The 23,125-nt window shown below is 48.8% G+C and overlaps 2 long non-coding RNA genes across 3 annotated transcripts; both read right to left on the bottom strand.

Moving 5' to 3' along the window:
* Nucleotides 1-2,432: 2,432 nt before the first annotated feature.
* LOC129647920 (uncharacterized) lies at nucleotides 2,433-7,266 on the bottom strand. 2 transcript variants are annotated; one of them, XR_008712573.1, is made up of 3 exons: nucleotides 7,071-7,266; nucleotides 5,033-5,274; nucleotides 2,433-2,557 (listed from the first exon to the last, which is right to left on the bottom strand). It is a non-coding gene; the product is annotated as an uncharacterized LOC129647920 (long non-coding RNA). The 2 variants fall into 2 exon arrangements; XR_008712572.1 differs by lacking the exon at nucleotides 2,433-2,557 and adding an exon at nucleotides 4,440-4,527.
* Nucleotides 7,267-21,947: 14,681 nt separating this feature from the next.
* LOC129646981 (uncharacterized) lies at nucleotides 21,948-23,115 on the bottom strand. The gene is made up of 2 exons (XR_008712229.1): nucleotides 22,997-23,115; nucleotides 21,948-22,743 (listed from the first exon to the last, which is right to left on the bottom strand). It is a non-coding gene; the product is annotated as an uncharacterized LOC129646981 (long non-coding RNA).
* Between the last annotated feature and the right edge of the window lie 10 nt (nucleotides 23,116-23,125).

Raw genomic sequence — 23,125 nt, forward strand, 5'->3', positions numbered from 1 at the left:
TGGACAGGGAGGCCTGGTGTGCTGCGGTTCATGGGGTCACAAAGAGCTGGACATGATTGAGCAACCGAACTGAACTGAAGGTTATGTACCCCAATATTCATAGCAGCACTATTTAAAATAGCCAAGACATGGAAGCAACCCCATTGACAGATCAATGGATAAAGAAGTTGTGCTACATATATGCAATGGAATATTATTCAGCCATAAAAAATGAATGAACTTGAGTCAGTGGAAGTGAGGTAGATGAATCTAGAGCCTGTTATACAGAGTGAAGTAAGCCAGAAAGAGGAAAACAAACACTGTGCATTTACTCATATATATGGAATCTAGAAAAATGGTCCTGATGAAACGATTTGTAGGACAAGAATAGAAACATAGATGTAAATAACAAACTCGTGGACCCACCAAGGGAAGGAAAGGGTGGGATGAATCCAGAGACGCACTGACATATATACACTGCCATGTGTTAGACAGCTAGCAGGAAGCAGCCATAGAGCACAGGGAGCTCCGCTTGGTACTCTGTGATCAGAGGGTCAGAATGGGGGTGGGACAGGAGGGAGGCTTCAGAGGCAGGGGATATATGTATATTTATGGCTGATTTGTGTTGTACAGCAGAAACCAACACAACATTGTAAAGCGGTTATCCTCCAATCAAAAATAATTTTTTTTAAGTGTTTTTAAAAAGTCAGGGGAAAGTAAAGGTGAGGAGAGGAGCGGGAGAGTGTCATTACTAATCCTCTGGTGGACAATGATCTCAGACAGACTTGGGTTTGAATCCCAGTTCTACCATTTATTTATCTTGGGTAAATTCCTTAAAATCCCTGAGCCTCAGCTTCCAAAACTTTATAATGGGTATAATGGTAGTAGTCACCTCATGACTTTGTTATGCAGATTAAAAATCCCAATCCCAAAGAAAGGCAATGTCAAAGAATGCTCAAACTACCACACAACTACACTCATCTCACACGCTAGCAAAGTAATGCTCAAAATTCTCCAAGCCAGACTTTAGCAATACGTCAACCGTAAACTTCCAGATGTTCAAAGTGGATTTAGAAAAGGCAGAGGAACCAGAGATCAAATTGCCAACATCCGCTGGATCATCGAAAAAGCAAGAGAGTTCCAGAAAAACATCTATTTCTGCTTTATTGACTATGCCAAAGCCTTTGACTGTGTGGATCATGATAAACTGTGGAAAATTCTGAAAGAGATGGGAATACCAGACCACCTGGCCTGTCTCTTAAGAAATCTGTATGCAGGTCAGGAAGCAACAGTTAGAACTGGACATGGAACAACAGACTGGTTCCAAATAGGGAAAGGAGTACATCAAGGCTATATATTGTCACCCTGCTTATTTAACTTATATGCAGAGTACATCATGAGAAACGCTGGGCTGGAGGAAGCACAAGCTGGAATCAAGATTGACGGGAGAAATATCAATAACCTCAGATAAGCAGATGACACCATCCTTATGGCAGAAAACAAAGAACTAAAGAGCCTCTTGATTAAAATGAAATTGCAGAGTGAAAAAGTTGGCTTAAAGCTCAAAATTCAGAAAACTAAGATCATGGCATCCGGTCCCATCATTTCATGGCAAATAGATGGGGAAACAGTAGAAACAGTGGCTGACTTTATTTTGGGGGGCTCCAAAATCACTGCAGATGGTGATTGCAGCCATGAAATTAAAAGACATTTACTCCTTGGAAGGAAAGTTATGACCAACCTAGACAGCATATTAAAAAGCAGAGACATTACTTTGTCAAGAAAGGTCCGTCTAGTCAAGGCTATGGTTTTTCCAATGGTCACATATGGATGTGAGAGTTGGACTATAAAGAAAGCTGAGCGCTGAAGAATTGATGCTTTTGAACTGTGGTGTTGGAGAAGACTCTTGAGAGCTCCCTGGACTGCAAGGAGATCCAATCAGTCCATCCTAAAGGAGATCAGTCCTGGGTGTTCACTGGAAGGACTGATGTTGAAGCTGAAACTCCAATACTTCTGCCACCTGATGCGAAGAGCTGACTCATTTGAAAAGACCTTGATGCTGGGCAAGATTGAGGGCAGGAGGAGAAGGGTACGACAGAGGATGAAATGGTTGGATGGCATCACCGACTCAATAGACATGAGTTTGGGTAATCTCCGGGAGTTGGTGATGGACAGGGAGGCCAGGTGTACTGCAGTTCATGGGGTCACAAAGAGTCGGACAAGACTGAGCGACTGAACTGAACTGACTGAGCATGGATGAAATGACTATTGATATTACTGTTGTTTTCAGTCTTACCAAGTCCTGGGGTTAGAGCTGGGATTTGGGGGAGGCTGCTCAGATTCCGCCCACCCAGTCACACACTGGCTAGACTCCTGCTTCCTCCGCCTGTGTAGACAGCAGTTATTTCACGACCATCAGTCCAGCCTTTCTCATCATTCTTGCTTTATAATTTACGAAGTGGGTTCATTCATTCATTCATTCAACGTTTACCGAGTGCCTCCTGTATAAACCAGCACAGTGTGGGACTCTGGACATCTCCTGATGAATGAGGAAGGCACTATCCCTGAACCTAAAGCCCTGATAGAGAGCGAGAAATCACACATAAAAATATAGTTAGAAATTGGGCTAACAGCTAGGAGAGAATGCTACAAGGGACCAGGGGAGAAAATGATAAGGGGCCCTAATTTGATCTCAACAGACCTGCCCAGCAGTGGCCAAAGATGTTTCACTCCTGCTGCCCCCCGATGGAGACCCTAAATCTCAGCATAAGGCAGGCTCTTGCCCAAGGGCACTTGTAAGGTGGGGTGAAGGAACCAGGAAGCCAGCGTATCCAGCTGGCCCTCGTTCTTCCATTCTGGACATACCGGCCTCCTTGTTTCTCAAGTTTATGGGCACATTCCTCCCTCAGGGCCCCTTGCATTTGCAGTTGCCTCTCCCGGAATGTTCCATGCCCCCAGGTTTCTGTGGCTCCCTCTCGCACTCCACACAAGCCTCCATTCAAATGCTTTCATCTCACAACAACATCTTCTGGGACTTCCCTGGTGGTCCAGTGGTCAAAACTCCACGCTCCCAAAGCAGGGGGGCTGGGTTTCAATCCCTGGTCAGAGAACCAGATCCCACTTGCCACAGCTAAGACCTGGCACAGTCAGATAAAGTAAATAAAAATATATCTATTTTTTAAAGAGCATCTTCCTTCCTTCTATCCCTTATCACTTTCTTTCAGAACACAAGTCACAGGGACTTCCCTGGCAGTCCAGTGGCTGAGACTTTGCCTTCCAATGCAGGGGGTGTGGGTTCAATGCCTAGTCAAGCAGCCAAGGTCCCACATGCCTCATGGCCAAAAAACCAAAACATAAAACAGAAGCAATATTACAACAAACTCAATAAAGACTTTTTTTTAAATGGTCCACACTAAAAAAAAAAAAAAATCTTAAAAAAAAGAACACTGGTTACCATCTCAAGTGCTATTATCTGTCTTCAGTCTAGAGTAGGGACTTTGCCTCCTGTTCACTGATGAACCAGTGCCTGGTACATCAATCGCTCAGTTGTGTCTGACTCTTTGCAACCCCATGGACTACAGCACGCCAGGCTTCCCTGTCCTCAACTATCTCCCAGAGTTTTCTCAAGCTCATGTCCATTGAGTCAGTGATGTCATCCAACCATCTCATCCTCTGTCACCCCCTTCTCTTCCTGCGTGATTGAAGGCAGGAAGATTGAATCTCCCCCAGCATCAGGGTCTTTTACAAGGAGTCAGCTTTTTGCATCAGGTGGCCAAAGTACTGGAGCTCCAGCTTCAGCATCAGTCCTTCTAGTGAATAATCAGGGATGATTTCCTTTAGGATTGACTGTTTGATCTCCTTGCTGTCCAAGGGACTCTCAAGAGTCTTCTTCAACACCACACTTCAAAAGCATCAATTCTTTGGCACTCAGCCTGGTATACAGGAAGTATTGAACAAATGAATGAAGACAGATACAAAGTGGGATGACAGCTATGAATGAAAAATACAGGAAGTCTACTGATAAGGGAACAAAAGGCCTAATCTAACTGGTTGCTGGGAGTCAGAAATAGTTTCCCCAGGGAGCTGGGGCAGAGTTAACTCAGACTGACGCAAGGGGGTCAGATCCCTGAGACTCCCTGGTGACCAGGCACTGAACCCAGGCTGCCCCACGGAGGGGACAGAATTGTGTACTAGGTGGCTTCTGGGAGAACAAGTACCTGAGTCCTGAGGAGGGAGGTGTCTGGGTGATGTACCCCAGCGCCCATGAGCAGCCCCTGCACACGACCATCCAGAGTCACCCTCCTCATCTCAGCTTAACTGTGGAAAATCCAGACTTCCTACAAACCTCTTCCCATCCCCGTAATTGTGGGAACTTCAGGAGAGTTTGTGCGTGTCCAACTCTGGGAGCTCCTCATGTTGTATGCATGCAGTAAGCACTCACTCACTGTTAGATGACCGGGATAGACTGTAGGGAGGACAAGAGGGCAGAGACTAGGGAGACTGAGCTTCCTTTCTGATCTGGGCGCCTGGCTAAGATGGAGGCCAAATCTGGGGAGGGAAGATGTAGTGGGTTTGAGACACTCTGAGGTCCTGGTGTGACTGAGATGGCCCTGGGGTGCAGTGCCAGCTCCCCAGGGAGCCCCACCACGAAGGGGTAAGAGGGAAAAGAGACCAAGGGTGTTGTGGGGTGGGGGCGGGGGGGAGGAGCCTGGACAGAGGTGGGGGAGTCTGGGCGGAATGGGATCTTGGAATCCAGGAAGCAGGCAACAATGTCAGACATCCAGAGGGCAAAAGGGATGGGGACCAAGAAGAGGGGCTGCAGAGGATGCGGCAGGGCCTGGCGGAGGCACACGGGAGCCTGGGAGGGAGCTTGGGGAGGGGCCAGGAGCTCATGAGGGTCTGCGAGGTCCCTGGTGCAATCATGGGGGGCATGGAGGAGCAAGGCTCCCTGGAGAGCAGCCCATGGGGGGGCCTGCTCCAGAGCTCCCCCAATCCATGTGCCCAGAGGCCCCACCCCGACCCAGCCCACCGGTAAGAACCCAGGGTTAAGGACCTCTTCCTCCCCGACATCTGCTGAGGTCCCTGCTACGAGGTGTCCCAGTCCAGGAGGCTCCTCCCTGGAAACTGCTGCCTTGGCCCAAATTCGAATCAGACAACAGACTTCCTGGCTGGGAGGTTTGGGAGGCGACTGGACAAGGTGAGTGGCCACATGTCTGTCCTGATGAAAGACTGCACATGGTGACTTCAGGGGCCCCTTTCCAGTTGCTGGATGAAAAGAGCGGCACCTTCTCCAACCTGGATGGGGCAGGAGGGGAGCTTTTTAGAACAAGGGGGAAGCACTTGCTGCCAGAAAACGTTAGGTCAGGGTCAAGAGCTCGGATCTGAGCTGGACTCTCTCGGCTGAAATCTCAGCTCCATCCCTTACTAGCTGGGTAACCTTGGATAAGCTACTTGACCTCTCTGTGCCTCAGTTTCCTCACCTGTAAAAAGGGAACAACAGTAGTACCTCTCTCCTAGGGCTCTTGGAAGTTTCAACTAACGAACTGAAATTTGTCAGGTCTCAAAACAATGCCTGACGCCAAGTGAGCTCTATATACGTGTTTAAAGAAAGAAAGAAAAGATACTAGTGACTTCCATTTGAGAGCCTCTTCGGTGCTAAGCAAAGTTGTGCCAGGTATTTCATTTACATCACCTCTAATCCCCACGTTCCTCTACAAGCTAGGTCTTATCATTCCTCTTTTACAGATAAATAAACTGAGACCCAGAAAGGTGAAGTCACTTGCTTAAGCTGAACTAGACTGACTTGACCAGCACTCCTAACTACCATGCTGTTTTTCTCCACTACAACGGCAGAGGGATGGACGAGATGGCCTCCCAGAGGCCTGTCATGGAACCTCACACCCACGTTCACAGCACAGACCCCTCCAGTATACTAAGCATTCCTGGCCTCATGAAAGCCTGGGAAGATTTTCTACTTTGAGGATAACTAATAACTCAGAGCACAACCATCTCATTAAGCAATTATTCTGGGAGCGCCAAGGCGAGGAAGTGACCTCACTGGCCACTCAACACCGCCCTGCCGCTGGGGATGGAGGTAATGGGGATAATCATGGCAATGGTAGTAGTGACATTGATGATGACGTTGTCAGGTGACGGAAAAGGTGACAGCTGTCAGATCTCGATGCTAGTGGAGGAGATGACAGGGCAGGTAATTGACTTGATGCTGGTTACGGAGATGGTTCCCTCACTCAGGTGTCTGTCAACCAAGGGCTGACAGGCGCTTGGGCTAGGGATGTCCCCTCTGGTTTCAAAGATGTGCAAATGAGGTTTAAAATATAATGTTTGATTCTCAACCTTGTGCTGTCTGAATAAAGCAGTTTATTTTGGGGGGAATGAAAAAATAGATCATAGCATCGATGGAGAGGTAACAGTGGTAGTGATGGTTAATGGGGAAGATCCTGTGGTGGGAGTCTCTCAACTTCTATCCCACCCTCCTAGATGGGGAGGGTGGAAAGTTAACAACTGCATTTCCCTCCCTTGCAGCATTGACTTGCGGAACAGGCTCCCCCTATTAGATTCATCCCAGCACAATCTGGAAGGCTAACACGAGGCACAGTCCTTTCAGGGCTTCAGTTTTCTCATCTATATAATAGGGATTAATAATAGAACAGTGCCAGCCACATCATAAGTACTATTTATAATTTGGTTGTGGTGGTGGTTCTTTGTTTTGTTATTTCATTTATTTATCCTTTTAATTTTGGCTGCACTGGGTCTGAGTTGTGGCACATGGGCTCTTCTCTAGTTACACTGCTCAAGGTTAGTTGTGGCATGTGGGATCTTAAGTTTCCAGACCAGGGATTGAACCCAGGCCCCCTGAATTGGGAGCGTGGAGTTTTATCCACTGGACCACCAGGGAAATCTGGTTTTGTTTTGGTTTGATTTTTTTTTTTGCTCCCTTTTGGCTGTTTGTGCCAACCCATAAGGTCACAGTAAGAGGAGGTTTTTCTGCAGCAGTGCTCTGGTATCGGGTCCAGCTTCCTGCTTTCCCAGAGACAGTGCCAACTGTGAATGTGCTGGTAGCAACCTCTTACCTGCAGCTTCCTGATTCCTGGACTGAGGCTTTAGCGGAGTGTTCTTGAATTCACAGTGACTCTCTTGGTGGGTCAGTTCTATGTGGTTCTGGGAAGCATTCTTAGAAGTATGGCTCATCAACCTCTCCAACGGTTGTCCTGTATTAAATATCTTCCTGCTAAAAACACCTAGGCGGGGCTTCTGTTTTCTGCAATGAACACTGATAAATACAGTTTGAGAGTCTGAGGATGGTTAAAGCTGTTGATGCTTGAGGTCACAAGACATGGATGGTGATGGTGTCTGGTGAAGATTACGGGGCTCAATTGATGGGTGTTTGATCTTGAGGTTGATGGAAATGGTGATAATGACAATGCCAAGTGGTGGAGGGAAGTGGCAACAAGAGTTGGGTACAAGCAATAGAACCTGACTCTGGCTGACCTCTGAAGAAACAAAAGCTATGGGGGAGCTCCCAGAATGGACACAAAGCCCGGTGATCCAGGCTGAGATAAAGGGCAGGAAGCCAGGAAGTTACAGCATTGGACAAGCCAGCCCCTCTGCAAGACACCCAGACAGAACCGTCACCATCACAAACCACACCAACCGCTGCAACCAAAGGCCACCTTGCTGAGTGAATTCTAAACCCTCCTATATGTGCATCACTCACTCAAGATTCAGAGCTCTGGGCTGAGGCACCCACTTGGCTGAGCCCAAGTCATGTGTCCATGCCAGGCAGTGGGAGGAGGGGCCTGTGGGCCCCTTAGCTTCAGCTGTAGGTTGTCCATCAAGACTCATGTAGTGGGGCTTCCCCCTAAAGAGAGAGGGGGTTTGGCTGTAGGGCAGCCAAAAACCAACAACAGTCTGGTGGTAAAAAATATAATAAACATTTCTTGAATTGTAAGAAAGAAAAAAAAGAAAGGAAGCCAGGTGGTAACGATGACATGAAGCTGGGAGGAGATGCTGCCTTCTTTATTGAAACCCAAGTCAGAGGCCTCTGGATCTTTAACACTGGCCAGACCCAAAGCCCCTTGCCATCACCTACCTACTTCTGCTGCCACCACCACAGATGCCCAGCGGCGCCCTAGTCCATCCTTCACACTCGGGCCAAGTCACTGCCCCTTACCTTTACAGCCCAGCGCAAGCAGAAAGCAGGCCAGGTCACTCAGACAAGATGGTAGCAATGACCCGGGAGAATACAGAGGAAAGAAACACAGACATCTATTCACTTATTCCACGTCCTTTTATCAGGCACCAACCAGGTACCAGGTACAGCAGAGAATACGGTCCCTACCCCACGGAACTTACAATCCGGTGGGAAGACAGTCGAACCAGTGACACGCAAGTAGACGAGGACACTGCAGGCAGGAAACTCAAGGAGAATGAGATGGAGAAGAGCTGTGGGAGCCTCTTGGGAGGTGGGGTATAGGAAGGACCCTGAACTCAAGCTGAAGCTGATGTGCAGAGACCGGGGGCGACTGTGAACTCCAAGACCCTGAGGCTGGAACACGCTTGCTGTGCTCGTGGGACAGACAGGTGGCTCATGTAGCCGGAGCAGAGGGAGCTGGGGTTGGAGGAAGTGAGGTTAAAGTCAGTCAGGGAGGGACCTCCCTGGTGATCCAGTGGTTGAGACAGAGCTTCCACTACAGGGGCACAGGTTTGATCCCTGGTCAGATCCCACCTGCCATGGGGTACAGCCAATAAATAAGTAAATAGGGAGCCGCGGAAAGAAATAGTATTTTTTTTTTTTCCTATCAATGGAAGGCAACTAAGGGCAATCCTTTGATTAGAGGAATGAGTGGGGAAGAAGATGGACCAGGTGCAGGAAGGGGTACAGGGTCAGTGGAGGTGAGGGCAGGGCTTCCCACCATGCTGACCACGTCAGGCTTCCAGTATCCTCGACAGAGCCACGATACAGCCCTGGGGAGGCCCTCATCCTCCTGAGCACCTCCTGGCAGTTCCCCTTGGGGGATGGAGGTATCTCCTTGACTGAGGTCGGTGGTAGCAACCAAAGCCTCAACCATCACAAGTACGACATCAGTCAGGGTCATCATCACCATCACCTTCACACCAACAGGCACAAGGACAGGACAGGAAACCCTGGAGGGCACCCTGGCCCTGGGAGCTAGCAGGACCCCAGCCCCTACCTGCCTGTGGACACAGCGGTGGGCCTGTCCCAGGACAGAGCTAGTGGTGTGTTAGAGCCGGCTCCTCCTGCTTGCAAGATATGATGCTGCGAATCTCTTCCCGATGCCACATGCAGTGACAACACATAGAAATATGGTCATAGAAATCAAGACAGTGGAGGGCTTTTGGTTATTTTTCTGGGGTAGTCAGTTGCCCAGCAAACCCTGAGGACAGAGGCCTTGACCTACACCACTTGCCTCTGTAAACTCCACAGGCTGGAGCACAACCAGCGCAAGGAGGGTCCAGAGTTCTGGTGCTCAGGTCATCTGGTGGGAGGATATTGGGTGGAGGTGGGAGGTCCCCTCCCCTCAAGACACACCTGATGGTGGACCGAGAGCCTGGGCATCACCAGAGCCTCTGCTCCAGCCCAGGAGTCTAAAGGAAGCCTGTGGATTCCCAACCGGACTGTCTGACTCAACCTCTTGGGCTGGGTCTGTACTGGGAGGGACCAAGGGGCTGCTTCTCCCTGCTCCCTAATCCCAAGATGAGCCCTGACCTTGGTCATAAACTGGACCTGGGCCCGGTGACAAAGATCTCCACCCAGGCCCAGACAGCACCCCACCCTGGTTCTGGGTTGGGCTATGATGGGGCCACAGAAAACACACTCCCACCTCTATCTGTGCCTGACATAGGCTCAGCCCTTAAATAATGTCAAAGCCCAGCCCTTGAGCCCAGAGGGGAGCAGGCCTGGCCAGGGGTTGGCTCAGCACCGTCCACCTCTGCGGTCAAGGCTTAAGATCCTGCCTGGGAAGCAAACAGTGTGAAACAAAAGCAAATTAAAACCCATCACCATCTCCTCCTTGTTTTAGTGACACATCTTCATCTTCGGAAACAAAGCCTAAAGGCAAAGCGTATTTTCTAAGACCTAAAGAAAGAAAGTGAAGTCACTCAGTCATGTCTGACTCTTTGCGACCCCATGGACTGTAGCCTACCAGGCTCCTCTGTCCATGGGATTTTCCAGGCAAGAGTACTGGAGTGGGCTGCCATAGACCTAACCCTTCCCCATTCCTGTCAGGCTGTCCCTGTGACTTGGAGATTTCTTGCCCTAAACTCTCCATCCCCACTGTCCACAAACAGAGGTCTTCAAATCACCAGCAGGACAGGGAGCTGTAAAAGCCACAGGAACTTCATCTGAGACCCTAGAGGTGGAGGCCAGGGCCTTATCTGGTGTATGGGCAAGATCATTCCTCTCTACAGCCTCAGTTTCCCCATCTGCAGAGTGACAGCTTCAGCTTTCCAGCTCTAATAGCCAAGGATCTTGGGACTGCCCTGGAAGTCCAGTGGCTAAGACTCTGTGCTCCCAATGCAGGGACCCCGGGTTTGATCCCCGGTCAGAGAACTAAATCACACATGCCACAACTAAAAGGTTTCATGTGCCGCAACTAAGACCCATTGCAGCCAAATAAATAAACATAAATTTAAAAAAAAAAGAAAAAACAAAGTCAAGGATCTTGATGGAAATTTAGGGCCCCATGTTCAAGGGTAGAAAGGGTTGTACTTCCTGGACAATTCAGACCCAAGAGATCCAGGAAACTTTTTCTAAAACACGCATGGGATACTGGGTTCAAGTCCTGGGATATCTTCTTAGTTGTTCTGATTCCTTGCACTAGTGACTTGGCTTCTCTGGACCTCAGTTTTCTCATCTGTCAAATGGCAGTAACACCAAGTTTCTGAGGATCAAACAAGATGGAAGGAAGAAAATTGCTTTGGGACTTCCCTGGTGACTCAGTGGATAAGAATCCGCCTGCCAATGCAAGGAACATGGGTTTGATCCCTGGTCCAGGAAGATTCCACACGCTGAGGAGCCACTGAGCCCGTGCGCCTCAACTACTGAGCCCAAATGCTGCAACTACGGAAGCCCACGTGCCTAGAGCCTATGCTCCACAGTAGAAGTCCGCACACAGCGACATGAGAGGATCCCCCACTCTCTGCAACTAGAAAAAGCACCCGTGCAGCAACCAAGACCTAGCACAGCCAAAAATAAACAAATAAAGCAGTGTGTCACGTAAAAAAATACTTTTTTAAAAAAGTGCTTTTAAGGTGTGATGCAGTTGTCCTGAGATGGAGGGCTATTTGGCATTCCTGTTGTCATGGGTTAATGCTCTGCTGGCCTTCCAGCAGAGCCCAGAAAGTGGATCGGTCTGGCCAAGCTCTCGGGTGGGAGACGTCCTCAGTCTCTGCAGAACCCACTCCACCGCCCAAAGCCGGCTCCAGCCTTGCATAAGCCAGCTGCCTGGCCTCCCCACCTCCCCACCTTAGAGAGGACAAATTTTCCTCACTGGCCACGAAGGGATTGCAGGGGTCAGAGCCGGACTGGCCTTGGGGGATCCTCAGGTCCCGTCCCTTTATAGTGGCCCAGACAGGAAAAGGGCTTGCCCCAGGAGGCAGACAGTATATCAGCAGCAAAGCTGGGCCTCAAACCCAGGCCTCTCTGCTCTACCCTGGCCCCTAAAATGGGGTCCTCTGGAATCCTTACAGCAGCAACGCCCCAGCTGGTTCCCCAAGTCAGCACCCTGGCCAGGCGGGGACTCCGGGAGAGAGGGCTGTCTAAGGGATCCCTCCGTAGTCATCACGCCCTGCTGGGCTCCTGCCTCCTCCAGGAAACCTTCCCTGATTAGCACCCACAAGGTTGGCAATGAGTTCCCTCCCACATACCTCCTTTGACAGAACACCCGCTTAAAGGTGAAAGGTGTCGGTTTGCCTGTCTGCTGGCCTCCAGACTGAGAGTTTCTCAGGAGAGGGAATCTCTGGATTCATCTGGGCTCCCCACGACGGAGGCCTAAGCCAAACCGAGGGCAAAGGAAGGAGGGAGGAGTGGGAGACAGAGGGATGGGAGGGCGCTCGGGGCAAGAAGACAGTGCACTGGAATTTACTGGCCCAAGCTGCGAGCTCCGTCAGGATACAGGGTGGTGCCGACTGGACGTGGGAGTCAAAGACCCCGCCCCTTCAGACGTCAATTCCCGGGCCGCCCCGCCCTCCCCAGCGGCCAGAACCCCCCGGCGGGCTCCTCCCGTGGGAACTGCTGTCTCGGCAGCCGGCACCCAGCCACGTGGGTGCCAGGAATGAGGCTTGGCGGCAGGGCGGGCGCTTACCTAGGTAGCGTTTGTTCCGGGCGGTCTCGACGGGGCTGCACCTTGCTCGGGACTGGGGAGGGGGCGGCTCTGGGCGGAGGCCTCGCTGGGAGGGGGGGCGGAATGCGCGGGCCCAGGGAACAGAAGGCATTTCTTCTCCCGCCAGCGCGCCCGCGGAGCAGCGGCTGGGCAGCACCCGGGAGCAGTATAGAACTGCAGGTTCTCAGGTCCTTCCCCAGACCTGCTGTTCAGAATCTGCACTTTAACAAGATCTTCAGGTAACTCCTATGCACATTTCCTTTTGAGAAGCCCTGTTTTGCAAGTGTCGGCCGGCCTGTGTATTTACAAGGCAAATAAATAAATGTCTACACATTTCCAGTTAATACAATGAATAACTCATGGGTGTACTGCATGGTGACTAAAAATAATAATGCTGTATGGTAATTCAAAAGTCGCTGAGAGTGGATCTTACAAGTTCTCAACACAAGAAAAAAAAATGTAACTAGACATTGTGGGAATCATTTCAGTGTATACAAATATCAAATTAAGTTATACATCTGAAACTTAAATGTTTTATGTCAATTATATAGCTACTAATAATTAAATCATGAGGGGAAAAAAAACCATGAACTTCATTTCTTCTTTATGTTTCAGTTAGGGCATTACCTTGATTTTTTTTTTTTTTAACAAAAATAGAAGTATGTGAATAGGATATTTTATCTGTGAATTTCATTCCATTACAGGAAAGCAATATTGCCAGAAGTGAAAGTCATTCAGTTGTGTCTGACTCTGCGACCCCATATACTGTAGCCTGCCAGGCTCCTCTGTCCATGGACTTCTCCAGGCCAGAGTACTGGAGTGGATAGCCAGTCCCTTGTCCAGGGGATCTTCTCAACCTATGAATCGAATCCAGGTCTCCTGCATTGCAGGAGGATTCTTTACCGTCTGAGCCACCAGGGAAGCCCAATATTGCCAGAAACTTATTATAAAAGAGGGTGTGGGGTCTGCTGGGGCTGGAAACCCATAGATGAATGCCCACTCCTATTTTTAGTCTGCAGTGTCAGCCCTGAGGAGACAGAAATGGGATATGCAGCCCTTGAACCTGAGGACCTTAACTTCTAGTGGGGGAGATGAGACAGATGTACATTGCTGCCTCCCGAACCTCAGTTTCTTCACCCATGAAATGGGCATAAACAGTCATTAGTCCGGGATTCCCAGGTAGCACTAGGGTAAAGAATTCACCTGCCAATGCAGGAGACATAAGAGACATGGGTTTGGTCCCTCAGTTGGGAAGATCCCCTGGAGTAGGAAATGGTAACTCACTCCAGTATTCTTGCCTGGAGAATCCCATGGACAGAGGAGCCTGGCAGGCTACAGTCCATGGGTCTCAAGAGTCAGACGCAACTGCAGCGACTAACCACAATCATCAGTCATGTCTGCCTGCCTCCCCAAGGGGCTACTACTACTACTACTAAGTCGCTTCAGTCATGTCCGACTCTGTGCGACCCCATGGACTGCAGCCCACCAGGCTCCCCCGTCCCTGGGATTCACCAGGCAAAAACACTGGAGTGGGTTGCCATTTCCTTCTCCAATGCATGAAAGTGAAAAGTGAAAGTGAAGTCGCTCAGTCGTGTCCGACTCTTCGCGACCCCTTGGACTGCAGCCCACCAAGCTCCTCCATCCACCCCAAGGGGCTGGACAGGCTCAAATGAGCTTGGGGACAAGGAGGGGCTTTATGAGCTGCCTGGTACCTGAGGGGTGTGAGGCCTGAGAGCACCCTGACTACAAGCCAGGATCCCTCCTGCACTGGATCTTTTATGCCAGTCCAAAGACCTGGTAATAATACCCCATTGAGCAGATAAGGTATTACTCATTTCATGTATTCTGATGGGACTTCTGGTCCCATCACTTCATGGCAAACAGATGGGAAAACAATGGAAACAGTGAGCGACTTTCTTTTCTTGGGCTCCAAAATCACTGCAGATGGTGACTGCAGCCATGAAATTAAAAGACGCTTACTCCTTGGAAGAAAAGCTATGGCCAACCTAGACAGCATATTAAAAAGCAGAGGCATTACTTTGACGAAAAAATGTCTGTCTAGTCAAAGCTATGGTTTTTCCAGTAGTCATGTATGGATGTGAGAGTTGGACTATAAAGAAAGCTGAGCACAGAAGAATTGATGCTTTTGAACTCTGGTGTTGGAGAACACTCTTGAGACTCCCTTGGACTGCAAGGAGATCAAACCAGTCAATCCTGAAGGAAATCAGTTCTGAATATTCATTGGAAGGACTGATGCTGAAGCTGAAACTCCAATCCTTTGGTCACCTTATGCGAAGAAATGACTCATTTGAAAAGACCCTGATGCTGGGAAAGATTGAAGGCTGGAGGAGAAGGGGACTACAGAGGATTAGATGCTTGGATGGCATCACTGACTCGATGAACATGAGTTTGAGCAAGCTGGTGATAGACAGGGAGGCCTGGCATGCTGCAGTCCACGGGGTTGCAAAGAGTCAGACATGACTGAGCAACTGAACTGAGCAGATGAGAAAACTGAGGCTCAGCAAAAGGGAGTGGTTTGTGCCCAGGGTACACAGCCAATAAGACGCCATGCTGGAACAGGAACTCAAGCTTTTGGCTTCTGTGACACCGGGCTTCCTTGGCTGGAAAACAGAAACCGATTTTCCATGACCTTGAGGAGGACTCCATTCACAGGCCCACCTCAGAGATCTGCCTGAAGCCACACTGCACCACGCCCTGGTTCTAGAAGAGTGCTCTTCCCTCCGGCATCCCTCATGTGTCTCATGAATCTTTATAGACTCCAGGAGTTGGGATACCCAGAAAACAAACTCTCTGCCCTCCTGTCGATTCTGTGCCAACAGACAGAGAGGCAACAAAATAGACCAGTAAACACACAGCATGATGTGTAGATGGTGCCGGGTGCTATGGAAACAATAAAGCAGAGGAGAGGGTGGGGAGGGGAGGTTGCCATTTATTATTTTTTAAGTTAAAAAAAGTTATTTATTTTTGGCTGCACGGGGCCTTCATTGCTGCACCTGGGCTTTCTCTAGTGTGGCCTGTGGGGGCTACTCTCTACTGCAGTGCAGAAACTTCTCATCGCAGTGGGATCTTCTCAACCAAGGATTGAACTCCATGTCCCCTGCATTGGCAGGCAGATTATTAACCACTGGACCACCAGGGAAGTCTCAAGGTTGCCATTCTAATTGGGTGGTTAGAGAGGCCTCACCGAGAAGAAGACCTGGAAGAACTGGGGAGAAGCCATGTGGCTAAGAGGAAACACATGTGTCGGGCAGATGAACGCAATTACAAAGGCTCTGAGGCGGGAGAGCTCTGGCTTCGAGAAGATCAGTGAACCCGCAACAGATGATGGAGGGCAGAGGGGGAGGAGACGGGGGTTGCGTGTCCCATGGAGCCTTGTTCAGAGTGGAAGGACTCTGGCTTTTTACTCCAACTGAGATGGAGGCATTAAAACACATCATCTGACTTATGTCTGAAAAAGATCACTCTGGCTGCTGCGTTGAAACCACACTCTCAGCAACAAGTGCAATAGAAGGAGGGGCCAGCAGGGAGGCTCCACTAATCCAGGAGCGGGGCGATGGCCACGGAGCTGGCAGCAAGCGGGGTGAGGGGCGAGATGGGGTCAGAGTCTGACCCGTATTTTGAAGGTAGAGCCCACAGGACTTGCTGACACATTTGATGTGGGATGGGAGACGAAAAAAAAGAATACGAAATGATTTCAGATGTTCAGCCCAAGAACTGGAAGTTGCCATTTGCTGTGGGAGGAGCAATTCAGTTCAAGAATTCAGTTTTTGACGTGCAAAATTTGAGGAACATAAAGAGACATGGAGAGGTGTTGTGTAAAATTAAACAAATGAGCATAGAGGTCAGAAGAGAGCTCTGGGCTGGAATGTATAAACCCGGGACCTACCAGCACAGAGATGGTATTTAAAGCGTGAAACTGAATGAGATCATCAAGGGAGTGAGTGTAGACAGAAAAGCTAAGAGGACCAGGGAACGAGTCCTGGGCACTTCGCTGTCTAGTGGTTGAGGGGATGAGGAGGAAACCACAAAACAGTAGTCAGTGAAACAGAAAAGTCAGGACAGTAAGATCTCTTAAAAGCCAAGTGAAGAAAGTATTTCAAAGAGGAGGGAATGGCCAGGTGTGTCACATGCAATTTATAGCTCTAGGAAAATATGAGGATTAAGAATTGACAGGACTTCCCGGGCTGTCCAGTGGTTAAGATCTGCCTATCAAAGCAAGGGACACAGGTTCAACACCTGGTCCGGGAAGATTCCACATGCCGCAGAGCAACTAAAACCCAGGCAGCACAACTACTGAGCCCGAGTGCCTAGCGTCTTCATACGTGAGAAGAATATGTGGGGTGAATTATATCTCAATAAAGCTATTTTCGAAAAAAAATTGATGGTTGGATTTACCAATGTGAAGGTGACAGGTGACCTCGACAAAAGCAGTTTTGGTCTAGTGGTGGGAACAAAAGCCTGACTGAAGTGTGTTCAAAAGAGAACAGAACAAGTGACGGCAGCAAGTAGGAACATTTTCAAGGAGTTTTACTATATAGATAGTGCCGTACTTACAGTCGCAGAAGGCACTGGCACCCCACTCCAGTCCTCTTGCCTGGAAAATCCCACGGACAGAGGAGCCTGGTAGGCTGCAGTCCATGGGGTCGCTAAGAGTCGGACACGACTGAGCGACTTCACTTCTACTTTTCCCTTTCAGGCACAGAAGAAGGAAATGGCAACCCACTCCAGTGTTCTTGCCTGGAGGATCCCAGGGACAGGGGAGCCTCGTGGGCTGCCGTCTCTGGGGTTGCACAGTGTCGGACACTACTGAAGCGACTTAGCAGCAGCAGCAGCAGTACTTAACAGTGGTTCGATTTATAATGGTTCGACATACAATAGTTCAACTTACAAGTTTTCAACTTTGAAAGTGAAAGTGAAGTCAATCAGTTGTGTCTGACTCTTTGCGACCCCATGGACTGTAGACTACCAGGCTTCTTCGTCCATGGGATTGTCCAGGCCAGAGTACTGAAGTGCCTTGCCTTTTCCTTCTCCAGGGGATCTTCCCGACCCAGGGATTGAACCCAGGTCTCCTGCATTGCAGGCAGACACTTTACCCTGTGAGCCACCTTTTCAACTTTCTGATGGTAAAAAAGCAATACTCACTCAGTAGGAAATGTACTATGAATTTTGATCTCCCAGGCTAGTGATATTCAGTACAGTACTCTCTCGTGATGCATCTCAAGTGGCAACAAGCTGCAGCCCCCAGTGAATCACACTATCACATCACATTGAGGGGAAACAACCAATACACTTAAACCATTCTTTCACTTTAAGCACAGGATTCAATAAATTACACGAGATAGGGGACTTCCCTGGCAGTGCAGTGGTTAAGACTCTGCACCTCCAATGCAGGGGGTATGGGTTCGATCCTTGGTTGGGAAACTAAAATTCTACATACTGTGCTCAGAGCAGCCAAAAAAATTTTTTTAACAATTATATGAGATATTCAATTATTCAATAGGCTTTGTATTAGTTGCTTTTGCCTAACTGCAAGTTAATGCTAGTGTTCTGAGCACATTCAAGGCAGGCTAGGCTAAGCTATGATGTTTAGTAGGTTACATGTATTAAATGCATTTTTTTAATGCATTTTTAACTTAGGATATTTTCAGACACCGTAGGTTTATGGAATGTAACTCCCTCGCAAGTCAAGGAAGATCTGTATAGAGAAATGGGGTAGAGAGGAGGCAGACGTGAGACATGAGACTTCATGGTTTTGTTATGGTTCTTTTCTGAGATGCAAGAAGTTATGTTTCAGTGCTGATTGGAATGACCCAGGAGAGGGGGAAATGGCCCAAGTGAAGTCCTTGAGTGGGTGAGGGCGGGGAATCCAGTGTGTGAGTGGAGGGGAAGCACAGAGAGGGGCAACCGGGGTTCATCCAAAATAGCAGGAGGGAGGGACAAAATGCAGTGCAGACTCGGGGACTGGGTAGAAGGGGTGTTGAGAGTTTGCGGAAACTGTCCTTTGATCACTTCTGTTTTCTCAGTGACGTAGGAAGCAAGGTCAAGAGCTGAGGGAGGGTTGGGGGGAAGAGCTATCAGGGACTGAGGAGAAGTAAGACATTGTTTATGGGGGACTTGCCTGATGGTCCAGTGGTTAAGAATCCACTTTGCAGTGCAGGGGATACCGGTTCAAGCCTTGGTCAGGGAACTAAGATCAGGGGGAACTAAGCCCATGTGCTGCAACTACTGAAGCCCACCCACCACAGCTAAGACCCAGTGCAACCAAATAAATTTCTGCTTTAAAAAAATAAGAAAGAAATTGTCTATAGGACTGTGACAGAGTGACCAGACTGGATCATATGGTAGGATATCAAGACAGTGCTAAGGGGCCCCTGGAGGAGGGCGGGGGTGACATTAAAGTGAAACCAGTCATCACGCTGTGTGTCTTTCTCCAACTTCTGTCAACTGTGTGGGTGCAAGCACAGGGTTGTGGTTTTGGATTAACCAGGGTGTGGTTTTGCCAGGTGAGTGCAATTTAATACGAAAGGAGCAAGGGGGTTGAGGGCGTATGCAAGGAAGTCATTATAATGATGGCCCATGGAATCTAAGCTGGTGAAGGAGGAAAGTCAGGACATGAGGGAGGCGAGGAGCAGTAGGGGAAAAGGTGGGAAGATCAATGGACTGAAGGTCCTGGTGGGTCTGGAAGCGATGGAGTCGGGGTTCCAGAGGGAGGGAGCAGAAAAGACAGGAGGCGGTGTCAGGAGGATGGGATACTTGATAATGAAATTACACAGGGTAGGGGCACAATTATGAGTAATAACAAGGTCTGGGAAATTATCTTGGCCATGAGGGGCTGAGGCAGGGTGGAGGACAAGAACCATGGGAGGAGGGAATGGGTGTCCTCCATAGGGGAGGGTCATCTGTGTGTCACTGAACAAACCAAGTCATCCTCAGAGGCAGGGCCCTGGGTAGCGCATGGGCTTGGGATTCAGCCAAACCTGAGTATGAAGCCCCTCTTGCCCACCCCCTCTTGTGGGGGTCGTACTCAAGTTAATCAGCTTCTCTGAGCCTCAGTTTTCTCTCATGCAAAGCAAGAGATCACTCCTAAGTCAAAAGATTATGTTCTGAAAATTGAATGAGCTGTGCAGAAAGTTCCTGGTGTGGTTTTAGGCACAGGGTGCTCTGTAATGTGGGCAGATCCCAAGATGTTCCTGTCTTGGGTCTCAGAGCTGAGGAGGGGCCAATGTAGGGATCAAGACTCTCCCGGGACCCCTTCTCCTTTCCCACCATCTCAGATCATAGAAGGTGTGAGTGGAAGAGCCTGATTCCCATTTCTCTTCCATTTTACAGAATAGGAAACTGAGGCCCAGATAGGAAAAGTGACTTAATGTGTGTCACTGTGACTCAGTTATCATACGGAGTAAGTTCCCTTTCAAAATCATTTGAAGTCTAGATTAAGACAGGAAATTTGTATGAGGGCGGAAAGGCTTATATATAAAACTTGAAAGACAGTTGGACTCTTCAGGATATACTTTAGCCATCATTCCCCTCCATTCACTGGAACAATTAAAAGTTGATCTTGGTGAAAATGAAACCCTATGAGATTACCCCTGCTCTCTCTCCTCTCCTCTCTCCTCTTCCTTCATCCCCAAGTCACACCCCCACCCCAGCACTGATGTTGAGGTCCTGTGATTGGTCAAACATTGGACCAATTAGCTTTGGAAATAGAAGTGTCAACAAAAGGGTGACTCACAGCCCCTGAATTTGCCAATTGCTCCTCCTAGCCCTCCTAGAAAGAAGGGGAGAGGAAAAGAGACCTCTTGACTTTCCTTCTTTAGAAAACTTAATTCCAGGGTACAGAGTGGGCGCAGCAACAGCCCACTCTCACAAGACCAAATCGTGAGTAGTTCCAGCCCTCGCCAGTCTCCTTGGGGCATATCCTTACTGCGTTCTGGACCCCAGTTTCCACATCTACAAAGTGGGAAGAGAGTAAACAAGATGATTGTCAAACAGCCTGTCAGCTCAAGTCTTCAGAGTTCTAGGAATATGTGGCTTGGCACCATCTTGCTGCCCTAGCTGTCCAGGGACAAGCATGGGGAGACTGTCCCGAAGTGGATCCAGTAGACACAATGGAAATATCACTTCCTTAGGGAGGCTTTCCACGGCTGCACCATCTAACAATGTATATGAATCTCTCTGGTTCTCTTTCCTCTCTTGAAAACTGTATCTTTTTCACACTCACACATACGGTTGCTCTCCCTCCCATTGCCCTGTTCTATTTTCTCCCTAACACTACTAGAAATGTCTTATTTATTTACTTACTTGACTATGGTCTTGCTACACTAGAATGACAGTTTGAGAAGGGCAGGGATCTTGCCTATCATACCCCAGGGCCTAGCTCAACACCTGGTACACAGTAGGTGCTTAATATGTCAGTGTTGGTTGATGAATGAATAAATAAGTGGATGAATGGATCCTGAGGGTGGTACCAGGGCTGTGCCAAGCATGACTGTGATCTGTGCCAACTCTTCTAAGAAGAGCAGTTGGGCAAGAGGGCTTTGGAATCAGGAGACCTGGATTCAAGTCTTACAATGCCCATTAGTAGCTGTATGACCTTAGGCATGTCACCTGACCTTTCTAAATCTTAGGTTCTTCACCTCTAAGTTGAGGATAATGATGCCACATCTTGAGATGTATTTTTAGGAATTAGAGGTCATGTGTATAAAATATCTGTGCATAATAGGTTACCCAGTAAATGTTACTTTCCCTTCTTTTCCTCCCTCTGCTGGGACATGGAAGGGATAGGTCAAGGGTTTGGAGACTCTGGGTTCAGCTGAAGGATGTTTCTTATATATTTCTTATCTTTCAAGAGAAGGTAAAACAAAATAGCAAGCAACTGAGCTGAGGACAGTGCATGCATGAGACTTGCCCCAAGTCACAAAGCCAATGAGTGGAGCAAATAGCAGACCTGACCCCAGACAAGATGGAGAGAAGGGTCAAGGGCAGGATCTTGCTTGTGCAGGCCTCCAGATAGAGGAAACAGCTGCTCTAGTCTGAGTCAGGTTCCTGGGATCTAGTCCTAGGTCTGTCTGAGGTAATCTGGTGACCTTGGAATGTAGTTTACTATTTCTAGGTCTTGGTTTCTCTGTACATTGGACATATTGCTCTTGCCCAGCCTACCTTACAGAATGGGGGTGTTAGGAGAATTATATTTAATTAATTGTTAGAAAAATGATGTTTAATTTAAAAGAGAACACTGCAGGGACTTCCCTGGTGATCCAGTGGCTAAGATTCTGCACTCCCAGTGCAGAAGGCCTGGGTTCAATCTCTGGTTGGGCAACTAGATCCTATATGCTGCAGCTAAAGATTCCACACGCCACAGCCAGATAAAGAAATATTTTTTAAAAAGAGAGACTATTGCAGAGATGAATCAGACTCGATTTTTAGAATTTTGCCACCAGCACCTATATTTAAAATAAGAAAAGATTAAACATAATAACAATAAGCCTCATCCCACTAGGCTCTGTAAAGTGGGAGAGAAAAACATGTAAATGTATTATTTCAATAGAACATATGAATATATTTTGCCAACTATAAAAAACCAAACCAAATTTTTAAAAAATTTATTGAGTCTCTTCTCTGGAGTAGATGAGGAAACTGACTTAGAGAGATTTAGGGACTTGCCCAAGGGCACACAGGACCTGAGAAGCTAAGAGGCTGGCAGGAAGGACTTCCACCTGCTGCCCAGGAAGCTGCTGCCAGAAGACCAACACTCCAGTTCAGGCTTCCCTCCAACCTCCAGCCCTGTGAAGGCCCTGAGTCTGCTCAAGTGTAGTAGAAAGAGCAAGTGCTCGCAGACTCTCTAGTGCAGGTTCAACACCAGGGCCTGTCTCACTTGCTGTGTGACCTTGAGACAGTCAAGCCCCTTCTCTGAGCAGGTTTCCTCATCCCGAAACCAAAACATGGGGCTTCCCAGGTGGCTCAGTGGGTTAAGAATCCGCCTACAAATCAGGAGACCCGGGAGACATAGGTTTGATCCCTGGGTCGGGAAGATCCCCTGGCGGAGGGCATGGAAACCCACTCCATTGAATATCTTGCTTGGAGAGTCACATGTACAGAGGAGCCTGGACTACAGTCCATAGAGTTGCAAAGAGTCGGGCACGACTGAAGCGACTGAGCAGGCGCACAAACCAAAACATTAACGCTAGCCAGGTAGAGGTGTACACAAGAGAGTACATTACAAAGTATCTACCTCGGTATACAAGTTTGTCACCTTTTCTCAATTCTGGAAGATTGCCTGAGAGCAGGAGGAGCACTGCGTGAAGTTGAACAACTGGCGCAATCTCTCTGGGCTTCTGAAAATAGTGGATGACTAGGACCAGGCCCAGTGATTTCTAAATTCCTTTCAGTGCAAAAAAAAAAAAACAAAAAAACCTTAGTGGTCCAATTCCGCTACAAACTTCACAGGTCACTTCCTTCTCGTCTGCCCCTGGAGGGCGCAGTCCCTTTAAATCCAGGACTTGCTTTCCTCCCGAGCCAATCGCCGAGAATAGAAGTTCTTTAAGGACCAAAGGAGGGAATTAAGCAGGAGCAGGAAGGCGGGCAGGGGTGTGCCATCCAGCCAATCGGAATCCTCCTGGCGACCAGTAACTCACGTGCAAAGCTTTGCTGACCAATGGCAGGCGCGTCGAGAGGCGGGGCGGTTCCCGCTGGGTGACAGCTGCTCGGACCAATGGGCGTGTCGCCCGCGGCCTATAAGAGTCCGCTGGGCCCCAGGCGACAAG

This window comes from Bubalus kerabau, chromosome 3 (assembly GCF_029407905.1).
Source record: "Bubalus kerabau isolate K-KA32 ecotype Philippines breed swamp buffalo chromosome 3, PCC_UOA_SB_1v2, whole genome shotgun sequence".
Classification (NCBI taxonomy): Eukaryota; Metazoa; Chordata; class Mammalia; order Artiodactyla; family Bovidae; genus Bubalus; species Bubalus kerabau.